This window comes from Manis pentadactyla, chromosome 1, assembly GCF_030020395.1.
Source record: "Manis pentadactyla isolate mManPen7 chromosome 1, mManPen7.hap1, whole genome shotgun sequence".
NCBI classification, from domain to species: Eukaryota; Metazoa; Chordata; class Mammalia; order Pholidota; family Manidae; genus Manis; species Manis pentadactyla.
This window is the reverse complement of record NC_080019.1, coordinates 88344594-88359784: the sequence shown is the minus strand read 5'-3', so window position 1 is coordinate 88359784 and position 15191 is coordinate 88344594.

Sequence of the window (15191 nt, the reverse complement as noted above, 5' to 3'; positions counted from 1 at the left end):
TGGCTGGAGACACCTGGACACAGATCTAGCCATTGCAGCCTCTTCCTAGCTGTCCCAAAGGATGAAGGGGTCGATATCTTGATGCTTCTACAGATGCAGATGGTGTGTCTGTCCTGAACACTTCATAGATATCTTGGTGCCAGATTCATCTTGGTATGTTAGCATTTTGCGAATTTATTCATCTTACAATACCAATTCTTAGCAGTGTGCCTATCACATACTAAGTACCTAATAGGTATTGAATTGATACAAACAAATTTCTGCAGCTGATATCTTGAAACACAGATTACTCATGTCACAAAAAGCAAAAACTTTTGGGGATCCGTTACACAGCCCTACATCCATGGACAGTCTTTCAAGGTCCTCTCTCTCCCTCTTCACAAGGTACCTTTTCAATCTGACCTGGAATTCTACTTGTAAGATGCGTGGAATATCACTTAGGCTCCTGGAACCTGCGGTGCCTTCTTGCATTTCTGAACCCTTTCTCAGGTGATGCCCTCCCCTCAGGATGCCCTTTATCTTGCTTTTGGCCTGAGGAAACTTGATAATCCTTTAAAAACCTAACTGATTGTCACCTCTTCATTTAAGTCTTCTCAGAATGACTCTCTCCTTTTTTATGTCTTTCTATAGAACTTGGTTAACAGTCTGTAGTGGAGATTTAAAAAAATCTTGTTAATGGGTAACAGAATTCTTGGGGAAGAAATTGCCTTTGTTTGGGGTATGGTCTTAATAATCCCCCAAACAGATAACAAGAGAGCAAAAGACCTGGCAATAAAATGACTGGCCCAATTGCTGTACATGAGAAATGAAGAGGAGTCAGTGAGTGCAGTGGGTAGGGGGGTTGAGGGAAACAGCTGAGTGATGAGGCAGAGCAGCCTCGAGGGTGGGGATTGGGACACTGATACTCTCTGTTCTGGTGTTTGTGTCATTGTGATGTACATCCTGTCCGCATTTCTAAAGCTTTCAGTGCAGTATGCCACACTGTAAAGCCTTATAAGAGTGAGTTTTTAATTTTATTTTTGAAAGGCACATTTGGTTTGAGAATGGTGGAAATAAAGCTATATTTACAAAGCAGAGTGAAAAATAAGCGGGCAGCAAAGAAGAGCATGAAGGGCTGAAGGTGTTCATGAGTTATAGGCAAAACTGGTGATTTAAGTCAATATTCTCTAGGTCTCAAAAGAGGGCAACACCTTAGCTGCTCTCTAGGTGTCACCTCAGTTACAGCAATTATCATAATTATTTTAGATTATAGATGATTGTAAGTGATATGTATAGTGTCTGGGGACAGGACCACACAGAAACATGGCTGCCTCTGCTGCACTCATGGATATGGAATGGGAATAGGGACAATTCATACAGGGGGGGTTCTAGGCAGAAAACAATGGTGTCTGTGACAATGGCTTTCTTCGTGTAACTCAGCAGTAATTGTTAATATCACCTATTGGACTCTTGTCTGTAAACGAAAGATCTAACAGCTTAGAGCTTGAATGAAATACTCTGTGTAAAGTACACAGAACTCTACCTGTAATTCAGCAGAGCTCAGAAATAGACTATCTCTTCTTCCCACTCTCCCTTTTCCATTCTCCTTCCCTCTATCCTTTAAGTCATAAAATTGCCCATACTAGAGACTTGAAAGAAGTAAAAATTTTACAGCATCATATTGCTTTTTTTTAAAGATAAGTGACTGAAGGATGAGGCTGCACATGTACTGTAAAAACTAAAGGATCTGCAACTGTTTTTCAGTCTCCCATTCTGACTCCTGGGTTAGGCATTGTGGTTAAGCCAGTTAGTCTAAGCAGGTCCTTTTAAAATGCTTTCCTCTGACCTTGGAGGTTGTGAACATTAGCATCCAATGACTCCTGAGTGGGGCAGTATTTATTGGAAGAGTCAGCGGGGTCTTGAGGGAATATGATAAGATCAGGTCTGTGACATCTACATGCTCATGAGGCATTCACCTAGCATTTATTAAGATCCTACTCTGCCAGGTGTTGCCTGGGTGCCTGGATTTGAAAAGCTTGCCCTTTCTGCCCATGGGAAGCCTCTGCTTCTATGCATAGGATGTGTGGGCACAGGAATGGTCCTGTGTGTGAGGGCTGGGTGAGGCCAGAGCAGGGTACCAAGGAAAGCATGCTGTTGAAGTTATGAGAAGGGTAAGCCTCAAAGGCTCAATTTACTTATGCCTTAGAACAGTCCTGATGGTAGAGAACAAAGTATACTCTGCCCTTCAGTGGTTCTGTGCTAAGGTCAGGGTAAATATTTCTGTTGTGTCTGTGCTGTTAGGAATCAACTTCAAAACAAAGCACACTGAAAAATTTATGGGAAAGTTTGCATAATATCTTGAAGACAGACATATTGCCTAATAGACACAAGAAACAATGTCCTATTAAGGAAAAGAGAACTTTGAATTTAGGCACCATGGGCCTAATCCAATGATGAAATAAAGTATGGGTTCCTGTTGGGCTTTTGATCTGATTGTCCATAGTAATATACCAACCCCTTAATTTGTCACAGTGAGACTCTTCCCATTTCAGGGAAATACAATGTGGAGCTGCAACAGACTTGAGACATCATCTAGTCCAAGTCCCTCAATTTAGAAGAGAAACTGAAGCATGTGGAGACTAAGTAACTTGCCCAAGGTCACAGCCTCCTCCATTGCAAGACTCTTCCCTTTTGCAGGTGTTAGTAAGAAACAACAATAAGATTATTTTGATTTTCTATTGTCAATTTATCTATATATACTCATAAATGGGACATAGATTTTCTGCTATCTTTTCTCCACTTCTAACAAAACCAAGTTATTGGTGTCGAGATCCTCTGTGATTCAGGCTTGGATTGTTTGAAATGGAATTCATTACCCTGGGAAACGTGAATTCTTCCCTTTTCTTTGCACTGTTCCTTCTTTTTCTGTAAATAGTTATCTTGACTTCGTTTATTACTATGTATTTCAACCATTCCTCTAGCTATTCTTACCATTAGATCTTGATTTTTATTAACTACCAGGTGGTTGGCAGCTTCTGTGCTCGTTTTTGCTTCATCCTAATTTTTGAGTTCCTCTTTTATTAGCCTGGACTGTTTTATATAGGCTGTCTTAATGGCTTGGCCTAAATCCAAATTACAAAATAGGCTTATAATTAGGTAGATGCTTGCCAAATCTAGTTGATTTCAGAATGAAACATGGCTTTTAAATATTTTTCACTAATTTTCATTACTGGCCTTATATGACAACTTTATTTGTAATCTTGGATTGTTTTAAAAAAAGTTATCTCATAACGATCAAGGCTGGGAATGCCAAGTTATTCTGTTTGTTCTTCATGGTACATAAGACACAGGCATTCAAACAAAGGGATTATTGTGTTAGTTTTATATATCTTAATAAAGCTGGTATCTCACAGACATTTATTGCATAAATAGTGTTAAGAAAGAAACAGTCTGTATCTTCTCTCTATAGACTCAAATGATAAATAATAAATAATCTTATTAGCTCTCAGGTCTTTCTGTGATGAGAGATATTTTAGAAGTCTATGTTGCAACAAATATGGCTTTATTTTGACTGTTGCATAGCGTATTTGTGAGCTTACTGAGAATTTCCCAGGTTGACAAAGTGTTCACAAAGTGTTCAGATCAGATTATCTGCACTGACCCTTAGATGACTTATCAAAGAAGACCTGGAATCCTAAGAAGTGAACAATATAAGTTGGTACTTGCCCGGCTGGGCTGAGTCTGGGTTTGCAGACCATGTGTTTTCTTGCTCTCTGCTCAGGCTCAGAAGTTCCTTGAGCAGAAAGTCCTTTTGAAGAAATGCTGTTCTAAATAGTGACTCTGTGGCATGATGGGCAGTGACTGCAATGGGGTGTGGGGGAGACACGATAACAGAGGTGAATGTAGTAACCACATTGTTTTGTCATGTGAAACCTTCTTAAGAATGTATATCAATGATACCTTAATAAAAGAAAAATAAATGGAATCATACAGCAAATAAATGAATGAATGAATGAATGAAAGAAGAAATGCTGTTCTTTTCACAAATCCCTGAGTAGTGTCTCCAGCTGGCTTACCCTTCTGGGAAATAGGACACATATATACCTCAGCAACAATTCTCTCTGAGGAGCTCCTGGAAGTTAGTGTGAAATAATGGTTTGTAGGAAGGATTCTGCCCACTGAATTTCTCTGGATCAGAGGCTAATTAGTCTGATAACCCATGTAATGTTAAGGTGTCTAACACCCATTTTCTTGTACCTCAACTACTGTAAATAATGTTCCCATATAAAATTAGATTTCCTTTAAAAATTCTAGATCCTTTTAAATATGCTTAACTTGCCCCCATAATCATATTCTGAGAGCATGTAAGAGCCATAAAAAATGCTGATGACATCACTGAATAGCTATGGCCATCTCATCACGTTAGGCTACCCTTTCTGCCAATGCTATTCCAGATCGATTTATCTTCCAAGTGAGTGTAGTGACTTGAATGGTTACTATTTTAAAGAATAGTGTTCTAATATATGTTCTATTTTATAGGTGCTTTGCAGAGAAGAACCTACTGAGCCATACTGAAATCTATTTTGTGAAAATCTGGGGAATGGTTCTTTGGAAGAACAATGTATGATTGAGCATTATTGATACAGTGTTAAGGTCAATGAAATATTTTAGACTTAAAAAAGTTTTGGTTTTAAAATGTGAAACTCACTGACTACATATCACAATGTATGAGTATATTTCAATATATTTGATATAAAGTAGGGTGGACACCCCTTGCTGACTTCTTGTGCAAAAGTCCTATTTATTTGTCCTGAAGCTTCAGCCTGGCAGTTCGGCTTCAGGCTTTCCACATATCTGAAGATTATGGAAATACTCTCAGGGAACATAGGCTGGGAGATAACATGTTTGCACTCTTCCTTGGCCTCACAACAGCTTGCCAGTACCTTCCAGAAAAGGACCCATACACTTGTCTGGAACCTAAAATTTTGCAATTGTTGACAAGGGGTCACCTCCAGACTGCCTGGTCTGAAAGCCAGCAGGGTTTACAAATATTATCACAGGACTGTATGTATTTGCATGCCTTAAAAGCCTGATGGACTAGCTTCTAATCAGCCTGAAACTAGGTGTTGACTGAGTTCCCTCCCTCTGGAACTCTCACAGGTCATGCACACACTCAAAATGGGCCTATCAAGGATAAATTATCTGCTTAAACAATTACAGAGGTTTAAGAGACAACCAAGAGCTAGGATAAGGTTTAATGCTAAGGTTCATCTCTTATACAAGGCTACGGCTTTGAACTGAGGAGACAGATGTATCACCTAATACATAAAAACAAACACAGAGGGCTCTCTTGTCCCCTCCTGGCATGAGCCAGGAGCTCTGTCTGTCCTCTCACTGTATCTCTCAATAAAAGCCTCTCCCTGGCTCTCCTATCTTGACTGTTTGCTAAGTTCATTATTCAACTCCACAAACAAGAATCCCCACATCAACATGTAACATATACTTCATTAAATATTACATATTAAAACATTAAAAAAAACAGAGAGCCAAGCAAAATGAGGAACCAAAGGAATATGTTCCAAACAAAAGAAAAAGATGAAACCCCAGGAAAAAAATATTGAAATAGAGATAAGTAATTTATCTGGTAAATAGTTCAAAGTAATGGTCATAAAGATGCTCACTGTACTTGGCAGAAGAATGGATGAAACAGTGAGAACTTAACAGATAGAAAATATATGAAAATAACAAACAGAAGTCACAGAACTGATGAATACAGTAACTGGACTGAAAATTGCACTAGCAGGGTTCAACAGCAGACTAGATGAGGCAGAAGAAAGAATCAGTGATCTAGAAGACAGAACAGTAGAACTTACCCAACACAACAGCAAAAACATAATTTTAAAAGAGGAGACAGACGGGACAACATCAAGCAGATGTTGCAATATGGGGGTCCCAGAAGGGAAAAAGAGAGAAAAGGGCAGAAAACTTATTTGAAGACATAATGGCTGAAAACTTTTAATCTGGGGAAGGACACAGACATCCAGATCTAGGAAGCCCAGAAGTTCCAAACGAGATGAATCAAAGAGATCCATACCAAGACACATTATAATTACAACATCAAAAGTTAAAGAGAGAATCTTACAAGTAGGAAGAGAAAAATAATTTGTTATGTAAAAGTGAACCCCCATAAGACAATCAACAGATTTCTCAGAAGGAACTTTGTAGGCCAGGAGGGAGTGGCATGATATATTCAAAGTGCTGAGAGTGAGAAATTTCCAAAGATGCTCTACCCAGCAAGGTTATCATTCAGAATTGAAGAAGAGATAATAAACAATATAGCACCATATATTTTATTATATATAGCATATTATTTATATATATAAAATATTTCTCCCACCCAATAAAAATAAAAATATCTGTGGGATGTGGGAACACGAGGTATCAATAACATGGTAGTTGGGGTAATGGAAAGATCCCATGCACGAATCCTGGGCAGTAACAATAGAGAGAGCCCCTGAGTCCTGTACAATGTCTTCAGTGTCTGGCATCATCAACCTGAGAGCTGTATCACGGGGGGAGGGGGGCAGTCATGCTGTCCCTTTGGTGGGGATTAGCAGCAGCAGCTCCTTCTGGGGGCACTGGAGCATAGCTGCTGCATTAGGAATTGGCATTAATAGGAAAAGTCTTTGCAGAAAATTAGAGGCAGAGGGAATTTTTGAATGGTCAAAAATACTGTACTTGGCTCAAAATGGAACATGTGTGTGGCCACGATAGGGCTCAAAAATATTTGGGAGGAAGTTGAGAGGACTGGAAATTTGCTTCTACATGATGAATGGTAGTTAAGATAGAAATAGACCATTTGGTGATGTTTACTATGGCACTTTCTCTACCATCTCTCCCTGCTTTATAAAGAGGGACCTCACAGCATTCCTGATGCATTTTATCTAGTGCTTGAAGCCTTATCTAGTAGAGCTCCAAATCTTCCTGCCCCACCACCCATGGACTTTGTTACTGATTTGCCAGGATTCCCAGAAGAAGGAGGGGCTCCAGCAGAGCACTTTCTATTCAGGAAATAGGTGATTCTGAGGCTGAAATTAAATGGACCCGTTCACTAAAATATCCCTACATTTCATTCAACTCCACTATTTCTTTTGTGTTGCCTTGCCCTCCCTTCGAGTACCATTTTCTGCTTCTAATTCAAGGCTCCATGACAAAATGAGAACCACATTATTAAGCAAGTCTCTCTTGTTCTAGTTTTCTGTCACAATTTTATAATTATGTCTGTTTATCATTAGTCTTGCCTCTTAACTTTAATCTATTAATTTTAATCTGGCAAAATATTTTACCACGGGAAAGGACTTAAAAGTCGCTTTATAAAATGACTCAGTAAATGTTTTGGGGTTGTCTTAGCTGGAATGTATAGAAAATATTTTAACAGGTGTGTTTTATGGTAGGATAAGGACAATTATATAAATTTAGCTTGAGGGCCCAAACAGAAAAAAATTTGAGTGATGCAATGCATTGGGTGCTCTAGCAAACCCTGAAGGTACAGTGGTGAAGAAAACAGACATGAGTTCCCATTTACTAGGTCTCCAGTTTCATGTTAGGGCAACCCCATCTTTTGACAGAAAAACAGGCATTAACATTTTACATGCACTTCCAAAATTTAAACTTTTTAATTTAGATTTCTTGATCCCCAAAATTTGACTCCAAACTACCTTGAGAAGTGAATTTTCTTCTGGTTATATTTAGACAACCCAATTGGATCTTTGAAGAACTGTCCCAACTACCAACCTTGGCTCAGATTAGTCTCTACTTTTAGAATTCCTGTCCTGCTATTTTCCCTTAAAAAAAAAAAATCTGTCCATCTTTTAAAACCTGGCTCTGTGATGCATAAAGTCTTTGAAAGTGTTTGCAAATGGATGTAGTCTCCTCATCTGAATGCCATCAATTCCATCATGATTAAATCCTGTACTATAGTGATTCTAACTTAAGTTAACCCCCTCAAGTTACATTATTCCACACATCACCACTGTGTGAATTGGGAAATTATTGTAACATGTTAGAATAAGAATTACAGTCGTCTGTGGAAAAAGTTACAAATGCACAAATATATTATATCTAAGACACAATCTAAGAACTCCCCTCGGTTGTGTGTTACTGTAGATGGCCACCCTGGTTTAGCTTACTAGGTTGTGTTGCCCTTGGTCATGGCCAGTGATATGCTGGTAAATGTTGAAGAGAACATTTAAATCAAAGGGAGAAACTGGGAAAAATCAATCAATCAATACAATATCAATTGGCTTGCAAAATTTATGAAAATTAAAAAATTGCCTCTTATTTGCTGGTAAGAGCTGGCTGCAGCAAACACAGGCTGAGCTTTGTTCATTCGTTTTGCTCTACAGAACTCAGTAAGTATTGAAGAAGCTCTGAGAAATGTACATATGGAACTTAGAGGCGTTGTACCTTAAAGAATCAGGAATATTATTGGTGTTGCTACCAAGGACAGCGTGTACTTGCCAGTGTGACGATCTCTGCTTTATTTTTCATGTTTGAGCATTAGGGCAATATGTCTTTTTTATGACATACTCCTCAAGCTGAAGTGCAGAAGTTCCTGAGAACAAAGCAATTCATTAGCTTGCCTAAGGTAAAAATAATACCTATAAATAACCTATCAGGAAAATGCAATGTGCCCAGCGCAGTAAAATCTCAAAGCTGCTTTATGATTAGTGTTTCTGTGGTCCTGGGTTTCTATTTTCTCAAAGCTTTGCCTAAACAATTTATGTTTTAGCTATGTTAGTGGATAAAGCCATAAATATTTTCCTGACACAGTAGTGCTTAAGAAGGTCCTCTCAGTGGTTAATTAGTTTGCACACTGAGATGAAAGATGGGTGATAGACAAGGCTTGTTAAGTGGCAAATACTTGACCTCTGTAAGATGAATTATGTTTATTTTATAAAGGCTAATGTTTGAGTCTTTGTGCAAGTCAATTACCACTATTCACATTAGTTAAGAATAATGACAACTCACGTTTAGCTACTTCAAATTGATGCTGCATGCATATAGTTCACTAACAACAGACAAATAAAGATTAAATATTCTTTGCCTGAATTCTCATAGTTGCATATATTTTGCCTTCGAAGATAATAGCTAAACTTAGGGTAATTTTCAAAAAGTCTAAATAATTGTGAAGTATTATATAATGAATATTTATTTGTATCATGTTTTTCTATAGCTGCTGTAACAAAACAAATTACCACAGATTTGATGGCTTAAAACTATATCACAGTTCTGTAGGTCAGAAGTCTGAGAGGAGTCTCCTTGGACCAAAATAAAGGTTCTAGCAGGGCCCTTCCTCCTGGCTCTAGGAAGAATCTGTTTCTTTGCCTTTCCCAGCTTCTAGAGGCTGCCTGCACACCTTGACTGGTGACCCTGTCTCCTACCTTCAAAATCAGCCACAGCTGGTGGGGTTCTTGCATCATATCACTCAGAGCTTCTCTCCTGCCTCTATCTTTATTTTTAGGGACCCTTGTGATTACACTAGGCCTGCCTGGATAGCCCAGGATAATCTCACCTTCTAAAGGCCACTTCTATCTACCACTTTCATTCCTATTGCCCCCCACCCTAATATATTCACAGCTTCCGGGGATTAGGATGTGGATGTCTTTAGAAGGGAGGCATTTTCTGCCTATTACATACCCAAATGACAAAAATGCACTTATGTTTTTACACTTTACCTCTGAGCAAACTAAGTTTCAAAGGAGTTAAATAGCTTTCCCAAGGGTTCTGGGCCAATGCCATTTTCTGAGTTAAGTGAAGATACTTGCATAAACTGTTTATCCCAAATTATCACCTTGCTCAAAACTTCAGTCTTGTTTTGAGTATGTTCTTGTTTTTGCTCTTTATGCTTTTGAAGAAATCTTTTGCTATTTGAAGGATTGCATGTTTTGTGCCTTTTCTGTTTCAACAGTGTCTAGTGAGAAAAATGATTTAAAAGGGATCAAGAAAGTGACTCACCTAGAGCAAAATGAAAAGACAAAATGGTAAAAACAAAAACAAACCAAAACTCCAGACTTTTAGCCAAAAGCCCTCCTGTTTTTAAAGACTCAGAGTCTTAATTAGTGTCAAGGAAAAGTCAGCGGTCACCTCAGCTATTATATTTCAATGTAGTTGAAAACACAATTTGGCGACTGGTACAGTGTCCTGCCCAGAGAGGTGCCTCTGATTATGACCATTTTGAAGAGGAGGAAATTGAGGCTCCGCAGATTCCAATGCTTGCCATGGAGCCATTTGGCTGGTCTTTGCTTTGACCCTGCATGTCCCTGGGTCTATCTGGCTCTTTCTGGATTCAAGTTTTTTTTTTCCATGACACTGTACCCTAGTTCCCTTGCATGATATCTTTCACCATTTCCCAGGAGTTTGGTTTGCAAAACATTCCATCTGTTTGCCTTCTGGTTTTGAGAATGCCTTGATCTTAACTCTGATTTTAATTCTGGGACAATGGAAATGCAGAGATATTAGTTATTTGCTCAGTGCAGTGATTTTGCAATAGGACTGAACAAGCATAAAATTCTAAATTCCCCACAATTGAATGAATGTTATCCTGATCAATTTATCAGCACCTTCTAGTAAACACAAAAGAATGCCCAAGATTTCTCTGAAAGTAGAATGAAAATGAATAGACTTTGTGAATAGCACAGGATACTCAAATAAGTAAGAAAAGCTATTTTGGTTACAAGACATGTGAAAGAGCCAACTGTGAATGAATAACGAAAACCTGTGTCAACAGTCACTGAGTGCATACTCCCCTTTGCTATATCTTTCCAAAGTTAGCTTTGCTACATAGAATAATTATGGAGTTCTTACTCTTTTGTTGCCTAATGTTGTGAATGAGGTACACTGAGCCAAAATATTTCCTTGCCTCCTTCTCCAGTTGTCAAAATCCCATCCATACCATCAAATGCAACTTAAGTGTTACTTCCTCCAGAACGTCTTTGGCAAACTAGGAGATAAAATTCCCCTGACTTCTCAAAGTTTGCTTTCTTATCTCTTGGCACAACACACACTCAGCTGCATGTAAATGTGTACACATTTAATGTTCCTGCAATATTAAAAGTCCAGCTCTTTTCACTTATTTTTATCTTCTACTGCGTCCAACAAAAGATTATCTTCTAATAGGTCCTTTTATGAGTGATACAGTGCATCACACATTAAAGATGCCAGATGGCTCATCAATAAATAAATGAATGGATGCAGTAGACAGTGTAGGGCCGACCAAAGAATTATACTTGATCTTGTTTCTCTTTTCTAACTATTTTTCTTTTTGTTTCTACCATAGTACCTTGAACATAGCTGTTTCATGTGTTTAGTGAGATATTTGTTTATATTATATGTATAGACTTAATGTTTCTTTAAAAATAACAAAGACTAAAGTAAAGTTATAAAAGAAACTGGAAAATACATGGTTTTTCATTATTTTTTCTCAGAACACATGTTTCAGGAATGTGTAGCTGCAAATAAGTTTATCTTGATAGACTAAAATGCACTTTATAGAGATGCAGAGAGCTTTGAATCAATTTAGGTAGATTTTGGACTTCAGTATACATTGGTTGGTCCCTGGTCTTGTCATTTACTATCTGTGTGGATGTGGACAAATCAGTTAACCTCTGTGAAACTCAAATCCATTGTCTGTACAATAAGTTTACCAATATTAACTCACAGGTTAGTTATATTAAATGGAAACTTTATATAAACAACCTCACAATAGAATAATAAAATTCCTTTTATTTATTTCTGTTATTTTCCACCCTCTTTCATTAGTGACTTTAAATTTTCTTATATGTTAAATCTAACTAAAATGCATACTGTCTTCGTTTTGGTCACACAAAATTAAAATTGACACTCAAATTTTAATATGCACAATGCAATCCAAATGAAATATTTGCAAAGCATTTAAGAAGTATCTAGTATTACTGGTGTTTTGGACATCTGTTGCTGTTCCTTTTCCTTCTAGGTCAAAATGGTGCTTTTGTTTGTTTGGGAAATGAACGAAAGCTTCTGGGGCTATGGTAGAGGATCAGTGGTCATTTCTGCAACCTCCCCATGCATTATCTACAGTGCAGGCACACTCCTAAATGGGCTAACTGGGTTTTTCTCTAGGATTTGTCAAAAGTGGAGTGCAGTTAGAGCCTCTCTTTCCCTGCAGGAAGTCGAGAATCTTCGAGCCTGGGCATGGTTGACCATCGTAGATTTCTTTTGGAAGAAAGGCCCAATTACTCATACACGATAGTGTGGATCAACAAAGTCTCCAGTTTTGGCTAAACTAGCGTGAGTTTGACTTTCACGCTAGTAAAATATAAGCATATATGAGCAGTGAGGCACCTGGGATTAGCTGTGTTCTGCTGCCTCCTCCCTGCTCGACCTCTGCATTTTAGTATAGGACCTCCCTGGTTAATCATGGGCCCTACGGGAAGAGCACTTAGGTCTGAGCACTACATGATTCCCTAGCTTCTGTTTCACAGTTATAGGCTATCCTTAACTTCACTCAGAATTTGGCAAATGCTAGGATTTTGTATGGAGGGGGAGACCAGGTAGGAGAGTGTAGCCAGATCAGTCATCCCTTTAGCATTTTCAGAAAAACAAAAACAAATACGAATACAAAAACAAAATCCTCGAGAGCACATGCTTTCTTCTCACAGAACCACTCTGAGCACAGTCAACATTGGCCCAGCAAATTCTTCTGTTGTGCGTTAAGCAGCGCATCAATGGGTTTGACCTTAATAAGAAATCACCTCTTATACCACCACTCAGGGACATTCTCTATTAATTTTTGGCATATATTCTTTCAACTATTTTTCTATGCAACAATATTTTAACATATCCAACCCTGTATACTTTCCATATTTTCTCTGGACAAATTTAAACATTCTGCTGTTTTGTTTGCTCCTTCCTATTGCTTTGATGTCATAGATAAAGCTGCCATGTCATCTTACCATTGTACCTTTGATGCTGTATTTCAGGGAACACAGAGCATTGATACCATGTTTGTTGTGGGATTTACACCAAGGTAATTGATAATCCAAGTACTTGACCCCATTTTTGCTTTCCTGGATATAGAGTAAACTTTAAGGATGCACTATAATTTGAGATGATCAGATCAGAGATGGCACTTGTGTAGCAGTAGAATCAGGTGTTAATATGTCTGATACCTGAAAAAATTATTGTTAGTTTCTGGGTAAAAAGAAAATCCAGAAATATAAAAATTAGTCACAATGGCTAGACTTCCAATCTTTTCACACTGTCCGAGCTGACAGCCCATCCATATTCCAGAGGGAGCCGGTGCTCATTTTTCTGTCAGGTTTCCCTTCACCACCTAGAGGATCTGCTTTGTCAAACAACACAACAGAAGCACAGTGGTTTGGTTCTGGAGTTGGAAAAGATAGTAGTGTTTCTCACTGTAGTAGAGGAAATAACAAGTACAAAGGAGTTGAAATTGAAGACCATGTCCTTAAAAAAAAGATTAGAATGTAATTAACATGTGCCACTTTGACACCAGACACATGCGGCTCCTCTCTTCACCTGATCGACTAATGTCAGGCCCTTCAGTCCAGGGCCAGTGCAGAGATACTCCCGGCCCCTGCTGCGGTCACCTGATTATGTCTCTGACTCCCCACAGCATTTGGGGTATTCTCTTATAGCAAAGTTCTTTTCACTGAACTTTGAAAAGAAGTCATATCAGAAAACTCTGATATCTTGGGAAGAATGGGGTGGTAAAATGAGAAAATATCAGTAAAATATTTTATATTATTCATTTTGAAAAGACTTGGCTTGGAGCTAGTGAGAAGTGTAAGATCACAGAGATAAAAGCTCCATTTGACCATAATATTTTTCAAGACACAAATGCAGTTTAAATTCACATAGCAGGTAGGGGAGGATGGACTAGGCATACAACAATAGCATAAAAAATGCTTGTTTTTGTTTTATGTCTTTGAGATTGGAACCTGATAAAACTTTCTGATTTGCTAACTTTGAGAGGGTGGTCTTATTTCCAAATTAATGGTTATCTTTTACTTTGAGAAGTCCATCTGTGACAAGAAAAATGATAAAGGCTTTTGGAAAGACAGTTAAGAACAGCATAGGCCCCAACTTGATAAAACTTGGTCCTTGTTCTTTGGACTATAATGTGGTCTAATTGGACTCAGGCATTTACATGGCAGTTTTGAAATTATCTTATCCAATGGCTCTTAACTGGGGGGCAGAAGAAGGCAAAACTGGACACATTCTCCTTCTCTTGCTGAGGACTACAGACCTATTCTAATTTTATTTTATTTCAGGTGGCAAAAGCAAAGACCCAAAGGAATAGATCAAATGCCCAAGGCCACTGTGTCATTAGTGACAGAACAGGACTAAAACAAGAAAGGACTCTTCTCTCAGGAGAGCATCCTTCCCACCTTGCACCGAGAATCCACACAGACACTGCAGCATGGAAGCAGACTCCCTACCAATGGTGTTGCCAAGAGCTTCTTTTAGTTTCATCTCTGAGTTACACCGGCTCCAACCCTTAGAGTCTCAGCTTCTAAACTTTTCTTGAGCTGAACTCAGAGGTGGTGAAAGTGGATTTATATGTGAGATTACAGGTAGGTCTTATCTGTTGGAACAACTGCAAACAACTGGGGGTGGTTGAGAAAGACCAGCAGGCCCCATATAATTCAACAACAGTGCCACGTACAACCAACGATATCCTCCTGTGTGACGGATGAGAAGGTATTGGTGTTCTGACTTACATCTATCCCTCAGCTCTGGAAAATCTGATATTTATCGAGACAGGAAATACCAGAAATGCTGTTGACAGGATGGAAATGAAATGATTCAAGAATTGTTCTCTTCAAGTGGGATGCCCTTATAGCTCCAACCACTAATACTTCTTAGGAATGTTCTCAGTTTACTTTAAGGAAATATCCCCATAAGTACACTTTGAATTATCCATGATAATGGTGGTAGTGATAAAGGGAGGAAAGGATAAGGATATCCGTGGTTAGTTTGAACTACATTTTCAATATTTATAATAACTTTAGGAGGGACTTGTGGAAATTAGTTTATTAAAATCTCAAGTGAAAAGAGATGGCAATATGTCAGCATGTTCGTAATTGCACTATTTGTAACAGCTCCAAGCTGGAAACTTCTCAAGTGCCTATCAACAGTTGGAATGGGTG